This window comes from Tauraco erythrolophus, chromosome Z (assembly GCF_009769465.1).
Source record: "Tauraco erythrolophus isolate bTauEry1 chromosome Z, bTauEry1.pri, whole genome shotgun sequence".
Classification (NCBI taxonomy): domain Eukaryota; kingdom Metazoa; phylum Chordata; class Aves; order Musophagiformes; family Musophagidae; genus Tauraco; species Tauraco erythrolophus.
Window position 1 is genome coordinate 52,969,326 of NC_141496.1, and position 12,875 is coordinate 52,982,200.

A 12,875-nucleotide genomic window follows, 5' to 3' on the forward strand; every position below is an offset into this window, starting at 1 on the left:
CAACAGAGCTGCTTGGAGAACTCGGGGAGAGCCCTGCTCCTGGGGTGCCCACCAGGCCGAGTTCACCCAGAAATGACTGAGATCTGAGACAAACGGCCACACAGATCATCCAGGTCAGTGACGATGGAACAACGTGTGCTGCAGCTGAGTCCCCCTTGTGAGCAGCCCCTTTGCAACCGGTCCTCAGTGGAGCAAGCAGAGACCCACTCGCAGCCCGTGGAGGATGCACGTCGAGAAGAGATGCCAGAGGCTGAGTACGATACACATCTAGAGTCCGTGGCATGATCCCCGCCGATGGGAAGATGTTTCATTAAAGGAGATGCCTGAGCCTGAGACTATTGTGAATCGTGGGCACAGGTCGAGGCGCATTTACGCATCCAAGTCTGTATGGAGACGCATTTAAGGTCAATATGACAACACACGCCAGAGCGCATTTAAAGTCTGTATGATGACCCACGCCAGAGCGAGTGGCTACAGCTCCTTAAAAGTCCAGGACTGGTAAAGCCCACACTTGGAGCAATCTGATGGGGTAAGGATTGCCTCCCAGCAGGTAGGACCTCACGTTTTCCCGTGAGTAGGGGATCCACTGGAGCAAGGGATCATGGTGTAAGGACTCCTTCTCCTTTAAGAGAAGCGGCAGTAACAACATGGAATGAACTGACCTGCACTCCCCCATTCCCTGCCCCCCTGCGCCGCTGGGGGGAGGAGGTAGCGCCGGGAAGTAGAGGCAAAGGGGGGGAGTGGTGTTGTTTTTAAGACCTGGCCTTGTTTTCTTGTTATCCTCTCAAGTAACCGTTTTTGTTTGCTTTTCTCTTTCTAGGTAGCTGTTAATAAATAGTTTTGCTTTAAGAAAACAGCCTCTTTTGCCCGGGACCGTGGTTGGTGGGTCCTTCTCTGTTCCTGTCTCGACCCTCAGCTCTTTTATTATATTTTTCTCCTCTCCACTTTACTGGAGTGGGAGAGCTGCGTGGAGTTTAGTTGCCGGATCGGCCTAACCCACGACAGTAGCTCTGAAATCTGCAGACGTAAAATTATCGTGTCATGCATTTTAAGGACAAACATCACATGTCTTCCAGTTGAGTTGTGAGGCCTGGCAGAGTTGCATTTTACAGTGTTTGATGGCTTCCATAATTTTCATTCATCAACCCTTAAAGCTGATTCAAACTGGTCAGCTGTAAATTTGCCGCAAGTACTTATAATATTATGTAGTAGTTAGAAGAAAAAAGAATAAAAAGGTTCAGCTCAAAGTAGGTCTGAGGATATGCTCCCAAGGAGGGTTTGAACAAGTCTAAGAAATTTTGACACAAAAGTATTTACAGAACCCAAGTTTTCAGAGCACTTTCAGAAAGTTTGAGACACAGGATTTTTCCAATTTCTGTTTTATATCACAGAAGGTGAGAGCAGGGTCAGAAGAGCATTCTAAAGCATGTGTCTCTTCCATGCCTCTCTGCTATTACTCTCAATTCAATAATTATCTAAGAAAAAATAGGTCAGGAGTTCATCACCAAGGTTAACTGAGTATCTGACAAAACTTCTTACTCATGAATAAAACTATAATTGTTGCCTAAATTATACAAACAAAACAAAAACATGAAACCCATCATCGCTCAGTTTCCAAGCAGCTAGAGCAAACATTTGCTTTAAAGTTCCCCTGCTTCCTCACACACTGCACATTCCACACACATTTACAGCAAAACTCTCAGTTAGTGCCTTTCTGTCTCTGCAAAATAAAACCACAAGAGTACGAGACAGGAGAGACAAGTTGTACTCCAAAGGTTTTATAAAACCTGTGTTTGAACAAGAAAACAAAAATTGCATGACATTTGAGGGATTTAACCAATATAAATCCCAAGGCAGCAGTTCAGGGCAGTGTGTTAATTTGGTTGGCAACTTTAAAAGCAGTTAAACGGTAATAGGCATTAAATTAAAGATAATGCCATTGAACTGGAAGGGCATAATGGGCCTAAAAGATTCATTGTTCTTTGGGGAAGAGGATGTCCCTCCACCATGTATAACAATAAAAAACCTTCAATTCAAAGGCATAGTGATAGTTCAGTTACATTACTCTTTTCTTTTGTATTCCACTAGCTGAAAAGTAATGATTAGAGAATTTGCAGGGTCTGAATTTTGACATCTCCTATGCTGTATAAATGATAAGCTTCATTTTCAGTTTTAAAACGCAGATTAAAAGGCCTGAGTATTGCTGCTGACATGAGTCAAGTGTGAGCCATGCAAGTTTACACTTGCTGAATACTCAGCCCCTGGCTATCAAAAATACATAGTTGATTAGAGGTCAATTTCATTAGAGCTATTTCTGTAAAAGGCTAATGTTTGCTCTTGGGCTGCTTGCCCATCCTCTCAGTTTTCAGCTGTTTGTCTTACACACGCAAATACACACACAAAATTCTAAAGGGCAAACTAAGGACTGCAGATATCAGTAAAATATTCATATTTATTTTAGGTTTGTATATTAAATATATATTGGGGTTACCCAGAGTCAGTGTACCCACAAATTCCATGAACATCTTTCCTGGTAAATGAAATATTTTGCACTTGTCTTTCTAAACAGCATTACTGATCTAGAAAGTACCAGCAATAAAAATACACTGACAACCTTCTAGGGTTATTCCATGTTAACAGCAGCCAGATTTGGAAAGTCAGAGACTTACACCATAGTTTCTCTCATGGGACCCAGGTAAGTAACAAAGTACATGTATGGATCTCTACCAGGCCAGGTAGTCACATGATGAACATGATTTCCTTTGCATAAGTACTGTGGTATTATATTCTGGGGCATAGACTCCTGAGAATAAGAGAGATGAGAGAATCTATAAATCAGCAATCCCAATGTTGACTGCAATACCCAAGAGCACAATTTTCCAGAGATGACGCTTCAGGGAATGATAGTAAGAAACATAATAGGTAGCTAAATCAAAGGATGTTTCAGCAACATACCTCTGTCCAAGAGAAGGAGTTGTACCCTTGATTAGGGAATTATTCCAGCACATTTTGTGAGCTCAACTAGTTTTATAAAACTTCATTTCAGAGAAAGATGAGCATTTTTCATGTATCCGAAACTAAATAAAGTTCTTTAGGTTGCTGTAAAGCCAGCCTAGTACATAATTTAAGCTCAATATAAATATATTTTTCAGTGACATTACAGGGAGGCATGAGAGTGAGGCAGACAGCTTCCAGGTATTACTAACTACCATCATTTGAATCTCACATTGAAGGTTTGTTTCTTTATTGGACATAATTAGAATAATTTCTTCCAGAGAACTTGAAAGAAATATAATTTGCATAGCTATTTGGGTTTTTTTTTAACAAACTTTAAAATTTATTTCGTTTTTCTCATAATGTACTAACACAGCCTTAGTACCTGTACAATGTTACTAATGTGGCTCCATTCTGTTTAAACTTCCCCTTATACTACCATCTGATCCTCCCTGAAAACGGCAGACATGTTGGTTACCTAACAGCTATATTCCTTACAGACTTTTGGAAATTCTAGGAAGTAAATTAATACTAATTAATTCAGCATTTTTATACAGTTTTCCTACCTGTCTCTGAACAAAGACACCTTTTCTGGTAAGCAGACAAGAGCCTTGAGCAGAAACACTCATGTTTCCTGGAATCCGATGGCCATTTCTGCTGCCTGTGCAGCCACATATCTACACAGTGACTTTCACAGGTTTCTGCACAGAAGCTGGTGGCTACAGTGCCCCTCATTATCATCAACAGATGTGTTTGCTCACCAGAGCTGGCTCTTAAATAAAACCACAGAATGCTCGCATCGTCTGTGGATGAGCAGCTTGCCTCACAACCCTCCAAGGTTTGCATTTAAAGTGAGGAGGAAGGAGAAGAAAAAACAGAAGTTTGATCCTTCTCTCTTAACAGCAAAGGGCTGCTGAAAGTTGCCTGAGAGCACAAGTAGGATGGGCACACCTTACCATGAAATTCAGCTTCCTGAAGTAAGTTTCTCAAAACTCAGTTTCTTTAGGGGTCAGGGGGTCAGCCAGTCTTTTTTTCTGTCTGAAAACAGAACTCGATGGAAATATATAGAAGGAAAGAATGGAAATATAAACTGCAAGTCTTGCCTGCTTCCCCTTCAATGTCAGTCCAATGCATTCTTCCAACTCATGTCTTTCCATATTAAGTATGCTACAAAGAATCCTTCTGGGCACAGCATACACTTTCAGCATCCATCCACCAGTGAGGCAAAGTGTATCCAGAGGCTCAAGGGCACAAGAGTGCTTAGAAGGAAAAAGCTATCACTTGACTCCAAGGAAAAAGAGAGGTATATATCTGTAGGGAATCATACTCTTTTATGTACGCTGAAAATTAGAAAAGTGCATAGGGCAAAGAGATGCTTTTCCAGTAGCAGGTGAATACTTTTGCTACTCATTTTGTTAAATCAGCTTCAGAAATGGAAATTTTAGCACACAAATTTCCAAGTTTCTACTGTATTCTTGACACTCAGTTATCAATATTGTTTGCTGGTAAAAGTTATTACAGGTACACTGCTTTCAGTGGAAAAATATGACCAGGACTACTTGGCATAGCCAATTTCAGCAGCTACTTCCACTTTTTGGATTACGTTCTCGACTTTCAAATTGTGAATTAGTTACCATACTCAGTGAGCTGTCCTCTTAGCACCTTCATACCAAAATCAATGACAGAAAGATCAAAACCCAACCAGCTGATTTATCCATTAAGAAGAGATATGTCTATAAAGTAACTACAGACGAAAATAATTACAACAACAGATAAACAACTCATGAGACTCCATAGCAGAGGGGATGGCGAGTAGAAAAGTTGTAAATGACCAGCAGAAAAAATGAGTATCTAAAAAATAAATTAAAAACCACAACTCAAACTGACAACTAAGAGAGGTCATCCAGTCCAATTTTCTAATGGTCTTAATGTTCCCCTACCCTGCTAAATGAGAAGTATTAGTAGAAACATTTTTAAAGCTCAAACTCTCATGACCTCAGATGGGAGGTACATGCAGTCTCATGAGGACTCATGTATGAACATGGTATGCAGAATGATGTCAATGCTATGCACTCTGACTGAGCATGGCACTGTGAAGTTTGATGAAGGTAAAATGGAGACAAATTGAGCACAATTATGTTGGGTCGTCACATTAGGTAAAGGAATTTTGACAATAATGAAACACAATTACTTTGATGTAATTTTCTTTTTCAACATCAGTTGTACTCTGAAGCATATAAATGCCACTTTTACTAAGCTTCTCATGCTGATGGAAGTAAAATTGTCCCATCAATGAAAGTACTTGTGGATTTGAAAGAACTAATGTACACCAGACTAAAGAGGTAGTTATGCACGTATTTTAATAAAGATTAAATGAAGAATGACATTCCTTTGCATGACAAAACATCTACCACTGATCCTTGCCTGGCTCTTAAGCTCCATATTCCACTGTGTGATTTTCTGCCCTCTTCATAATCATCCAATACTGGTCAGTGTTGCAAACAGGACAGTAGGTTAAATGTGTCTTTGATTAGAATCAGTCATCTATGACATTTTTCAATGTAATTTAATCAAATACCTTTGGGTTTAAACAGCTAGAAACACTTTTTGCCTTTATTAGCTGAGGAATTACTTAAAATGTATAAAACTTATACAATTTCCTTACAGATTTGAGAGCTTAAATTGCATTTTCAAAATTATTTTTCAAAAGTATGTAATGTAATATTCATGTTCCTTTGGGTCTTACTGAAGTTCACTTTTTCTGAAAACAGGAATGAGAACCACTTAGCTGCTTTATAAATCACACACCATAAATTGCTTTCTACCCACTAATTTCAAGGTTAAAAAAAACCCAAACAGTTAACCTGAGTAACCAGTAGGACATTTAAATGCTTGCCTATATGTACCATAGTTCTAGAGACGAATACTAATAATTACCAGGCAGTAGAATTTTAATGGAGGCCAATATATACTTGCTGAGAAACTAGAGGAATAGTAAGACTGAAAAATTGTGATATGGAGACAGCTTTTACAGACATTATTTCCCTCGGTTGAGCATTATAAAGTGACACGTCACCAATATTTTAAGATGAGTTCGTACTTTATAATTTGTCTGACGAGTGCTGTCTTTTCTTTCTTAGAAAGTCTTCACTCACCATTTTCATCAAATACCTGTTTCCAAAAATATTCATTGAACCATTTGGTGTATTTCATTTTCCCTGTGGCTGCCTATTTAAAATTTAAACTTTAGGCTCTGGTATTCTTCTCTGATTGAAGCGCCAAGTGTTACTAGTTTTGATCCCTGAATGAATCAACAAAACTCTTAAAACTTCAAATTTCTGTTACAAAGTTGCTTAGCGATAGCACATTTAAACTTCACAATCTGCAGTAAACCTCAACTCCACTTGAAATAAGCCTTTGCTCACAAGCGCATGTGAATACTTACGGAAAGCAAACACAACAGGAACACAAATGCTGACATTCAGTAATGAGTCAATTACAGGAACTTATAATGAACATTGTTTTGATCAAACACAACCAGAAAGACTCATTTTTAAGTTTAAATGAATGTGTAATTCACTTTTTTCTTTTTTTTTTTTTAAGACCTGGCTCAGAATCCTGGAATGGTATGAAGTGATACAGCCCTGCTACCACTAATACAAAAGCTTGTGTTGGTTTTACATCACCCTAGTCAGGCATGCAGCACTCAAGCATTTCAAACACACAAAGAATTTTATTTTACAGACTATCTCGTGTCGTCTATATATCTCAGCTATTCAACACTGGAGCCTACAGAGGATTTCTGGCTGTCAGCCAACACTGCCGTGCATGAATATCCAAGACTAAGACAAATATGTGCTCATAGCCATGTTATTCAAGCTACATGGTAACTAAAAAAAGGAGGTCTAAAATAATGCAGTATACTCCCTGGCATCACTGCATTACTGAAGGAAAAAAGGATGCTTCTACAGAAACATTGGCATACTTCAAAGGAAGAGCCTTCCTATTTCCTTGAAAAACATACTTACTGCACTCTTCCTGAGCAAAGCCCTGGAGGGTGGCAGGACACCACTACCACAGTGAGTTGCTTAGGTTTCCCCAAGCCAATTGCAACACTGTAACTAGAACCCAAAGTTTTTTCATAATAAAGAATATATGCATAAAGACATGTAAACATATAAATATAAGCAGATATGTGACAACAATTTCAAAGGAAACTATAAAACTGCTAGAGAAATTTATCTAATAAATTGTTTGCATTAACATAGCTTACAATACATTCACACACACACACAAAAACAAAAATCCAATACTTGGAATACTTTATAGAGAAACAAAATAGTTCAGACACTTCAGTATCACAGCATATTTCAAACATTTTGGTGAAAGTAACATTTTTATATTAGGAATTAATATACATTGTTGCAGTGCATACTCTTTAGAGGGAGATATTACCCAAGAAAGCATCAAACAAAAAAAAAAAAGAAACAAAACAAAACTACGAGACAAATCAAATTTTCATTATTATTTTATTTATGGCCTCCTACTATCCTCTGTTGCAATCACATATATGAATGCTAGCTATGTGTTGATATACATATCAGTGAGTGGTAAAGTGTATAAAGCATTCATTAAATCCATGAAAATGTAGAAGAAATAAAATTTACTTGTCAATATCCATTTAGTGTTCTATTGTTTTTGTAACAAGAAGATGTATTCTGCCTCAGAAGATGTTATAGATGGCTGCAACTCTGGTTAAAAGAGAGATTTAGTGAAAAACAAAGATTTCTCCTCCTTTTTTTTCCAGAAATTTGACTTTAATTCTTTTCTGACTTCAGTCAAAGTATTTTTTATATAGAAGAGTATATATCTATATAAATATATATATTCACTAGTTAAAACCAGTAGTTTCTATTTATTTGAGAGTAAGGCATATATTTCCAAATTTTCCTCATAGCAGTTCTTGTATAAATGCTTTGTACACTTCAGTCTTTAGTGGATAGGACGAATTGCCAAAAGTAGACACTATCTCTAATTTCCAGAGGAATAGTCTTGATAATCTAAGGAAAAAAAAACTTTCTTTATAAGATGTCCACGATACCCTTGCATCCATTTCCAAAAACCTTATGTCATGCTACAACTTTTATTGGACATCTCCTGTCTTTTCTCTGTCAATTCAAGATTAAAAAATGTATCCTTTGTAATTTTTTAAATGTAGAATCCAGAGCAGATAGTTAATATCCTGCACAGAACAAGAACTCTGGTCTGTGACTTACTATGTAGCATCATTTTTACTGTTACTCTTTGTATAAAGATGTAGAGTAGAAGACAGGTGGGGTGAGCTTCATCCTACCTCTGAGGAGGCCAGCCCCAAGGCTTTAATTAGTCAATAACACTGACATAATTCCTATGCTATAATAGCCATAGCTCAGTACTTTGACACACAACAGGCTTTGTTCTGAAGGGATTACTGTCCTTACTGGGTCTGTGCTTTAGCAAACACCCAAGACATCCAATAATCCTTTAAAATGCACTGTTGGACATGTCTTACTGCCAGAAAGCAGATTATTCCTTCTCATATTTAAAACATTCCTCCACATTTTGTACATACTTACATTCCATATATACTCTGTTACATCCTCCTTCACCATACAAGCTGCAGACAGAAAGTGTATCCCAGCATTGGTTTAAACAATCTGTGAACAGTGTGTTATGGCAACATATATTTTATTAAGATACTTTTACTCAACTATAAAACTCAGGGAAAAAAAAAGTCTCTATATTTTCTATAAAATTTATTTTAAAATATGTATTACACTTTTTTAATATAAACCCTTAGCATATATTTCAACATTGGTAAATTTGTAATGTTTTTAAAAGCAATAAACTGCTTTGATTGTTATAGACTTCTCTTAGTTCTGTACCAAGAATAAATAGCATTCTCTTTTCTCCCAGAGAAACTGTCTACAGTCTAGCAGCAAGTGTCACTTCGGTTTAATGTCTATCCTCTTTCAAGAATGTATGCCTTGCAAGACAGAGGCATTGTCTAATATGCTTTTCCTACATTTAACTGGTATTATTTTAATTATTTTTTTTTTAAGCAATTCAGCTGTCTGCAGATTGGGAGATACAGATTTTCTTTTCATAAAAACAATAAAAGTAGTAAATATCACAACACTTTGGCTGTTCAATGACAACAGAAAGTTCAAAGTATAAAAATACTGTGGTTTTGACAGATGCATAAAAATGTATCTTCTCAAAAGTTCTAAATAAATTATATTGAAAGTTTAATAGTAATAAAACAATGTTAAAGATTCTTATGTTTATTGCAAACTACATGATACACTGGATTTCTTCTGATCCTAACTCATCATCCTGGTTTTGGCTGGGATATAGTTAATTTTCTTCCTAGTAGCCAGTATAGTGTTGTGTTTTCAATCTAGGATGAGAATAATATTGATAACACATTGACATTTTAGTTGTTGCTGAGCAGTGCTAACATTAGGTCAAGGAATTTTCAGCTTGTCACGCTGCTCTGCCAGTGAAGGGGCTGCGGGTGCACAAGAAGTTGGGACAGGACACAGCTGGGATATCTGACCCCAGCTGACTGAAGGGATGTTCCATACCATATGACGTTATACTGAACAATTACATTGCAGGGGAGATGGCGGAGGGGCTGGCTGTGTACCGGTCAGTGGGTGGTGAGCAATTTCATTGTGCATCACTTGTTCTGTGTCTTCTTTTAACATCATTGATAACAATAACATCATCATCATTATTATTATTATTATTATTATTATTATTATTATTATTATTATTATTATTATTATTATTATTATTATTATTATTATTTCCCTTCCTATTCTGTTCTGTTAAATTGTCTTTATCTCAATCAATCAAAATTGGAATTTTTTTCAATTCTTTCCCTTGTGTCATTGGGGTGGTGGAAGTGAGCCAATGGTTGTGTGGTGTTTAGCTGCCTGCCAGGTTAGACCACAACATTCAAGCTCATCTACAAGTATTTAAAGAGTAGCTAGGCCTTGCAGCCATTGCAGTCAACTGCTTCAGTCAACCGAATCCTCAATATATTTCAATAACGGGATCTTTCACTATCTAAGCACCAGAGATCATCCCTTAACAATGTTTACTTGACAAACTGAGCTAAAAGACATGTTTTTGTTCAATAATAGAATATCACTCTATGTTTAAAAAGGTTTATTAAGAATACAATGTCTAATAAATTCATATTTATTATATACAAATTCAAAGCTGTCAAAAGTTTAACTTATCGTAACACACCTGATGTGTATTTTATCCACTAGTTGTATAGATCAGAAACTTGAGATACAGGCAGGTTGAATGATTTTCCCATCTGTTCTCCACATGCTTTGGAGCGTAACCTGAATGTAGACACGTGGAAAAGTTCAAGAAAAATGCTAGCTCTACAAAAAGCAAGAGAATTTTTTCTTTTTGTCTCAATGCAGGCAAAATTTTATCCTCAATTCACAAGAAACTTGCTGACATTTAAAAAAAAAATCTAGTGACCTTCCAAATTACAGTTCCACTGGGTGCAAGACAGATGCAACCCAACATACGGTAGTGAGCAGGTTGATGACATCTCCATTTTTTCTACGGCAACACTAAATTTCTGGGCTGGATGGACATGGAAGAGCTTCAGAATGGACTCAGAATATCTCTTTCCAGGACCTGAAAAAGCATGGTGGCACACAAATAGCCTAGAAATTAATAATTTATAGGATGCCCTTTTAGTTTGGTCTAGAATATAAATTGACAGATCCGTGTCGTACTTGCACTGATTTTTCTCATTTGCAATAGGATGATGTTTAGTGCCTTTAAATTCAGAAGCCCCTCTTTCCTGCTTAAACTGTTATCTAGGGTAATACAATCATGCAGAGCACTTGGTAAATCACTTTTCAACCATCAATCATCCCTAAATACTTCTCTCTCATATTAAATCAAAAGGCTAGAACAGATTCCACCTTTTCTCCATCTCAAAGATAGCAGCAGTCAATAAAGCCGTCCACTTCAAATACAAGATTTATAGCTGTCAGGTTTTTCATACCATCTACTCCAACTTTCTAAATGCAATATTCATATTGGTAGCAAACATGCAGCAACCACCTGTAGTAACCTCTAATGGGATTTTCTGTGCCTAACAAAAGTCTGAATCCAATCCAGGTGCCTGCTAATTGACCTGCAGAGGAAGCATTTCATTGTGTGCAGCCAGGCAGCCCTGTTTAGATAAATCAATACAGAAAAGAGAGTTTGGGAGTTTTTAAGCGGAGGTCAGGGTTAATCTGCAAATGTGTTTTATCCCTTGAAGGATTTGTCTTAATCCAGTTTTGTCTCTGATGGTGCTGATTTGAACTTACATTATAACAGAAAATCTTCCCTCTGATGCTTTTTTTTTTTAATACTCAACTGAAGCCACTTAGTAGCATACCACCCAACAGGAGAGCAAGGAGAATTTCCTAGTAAATAAGTAAAGCCCACATACCTTTTAATAAGTGACCAGTTATAGTCATTGGAGGATAGACTTCTTCTAACAAAAGTCACAATTTCATTTCTTTCCTGAGTTGCTTTTTTTGTGTGTGTGTGTTTATGCTTTCTTTTTTTTTTTTTTTTTTTAACTGCAACTTTGCCTATTGTTCTTCTACAGCAAAGAAAAACCAGAAAATGTTTGGTATAAAGACATAGTCTAATAGCACAGTCCTTGACAGAATTCAGACACATCCCAAAATCCCAAAGAACAAGTTGAGAATCTGGCTGATGTCCAAGATACAGGATTTTGTGGGGTAGACTGGAATTAAGATTTCAAAATGAACCCTAGTAGAGGGACCATCTATAATTTTAAGCATATCAGATGAAGCCTATTATAACTAGAAATCTCAACTGAAAACCAGGCAGGAGACAACTGCTTCAATTAAGCATTCAGTCTTTGCAAACGAGATCCTGAAAAAGGGGGATTTGCTTCCTACTGCAGAATATCCCATTGCCTTACTCTCTGGGGCTCCTTCCTAAGAGGGCAGCTCCCGAGCTGCCAGTCCAGGTGCCACATGGGTGCTCCAGAGGGCTGCTATCCTGGGGTGACAGCCACACTGACATAGGCACATCCCCATCCAAACATTGCCATGTCAGGGACTATGCGCAGGCTATGGCTCCTGAACCTACAGGGGAGGGCAACGGGGGCAGTCAGAGCGGAAAGACTGAAACCTTCTTTTAACAGGAAGAATCTACCATGTACAACAGGTCAGATTTTGTCATCAACCATGTCTGTGTTTTATTCAGTCTGTTCTAACATAGTAGAAGACAGTATCCTGCACTGTTTCATAAATTCAATCGTTTTATATGAACACACCCAAAAAACCCATGTATGATTTTGGATGTATCCCTTATCCAAGGCATCATAATATGCCATGACTTCTTCTGCAAGATAAATGAAGTATCACTGCTCGCTCACTGTACGAGTCACCTCAGTTTGACATGATTTCAGCCAGTCATGTCTCCTGCCCATTAGTTGACATTAATGCCGTTCCTTATGATGACATTTATGGTTTCCATTATTTTTTGCAGCACTCCATTGATTTTGAGATCTATGGCACCTACACGAATTGTCCTTCAAAGCTCTGTCATTACTCCTGCTTGTACAATAGGTGAAGACATGCCCTATGATTCAGGATCACATGTAACCAACCTAACAGCTGCCTGAGGGCTAAAGAATTGAAGGTACTTCTCTGCTCTCAGCTGAAATTTAACTTCCTGAAAATCATAACAATACTGAAATTTTTTAGTGAATAGTAAATTTTTATTTCCCACTACTAAATACAAAGGCTTTACAATGGCTTTACAAACTAATTGGA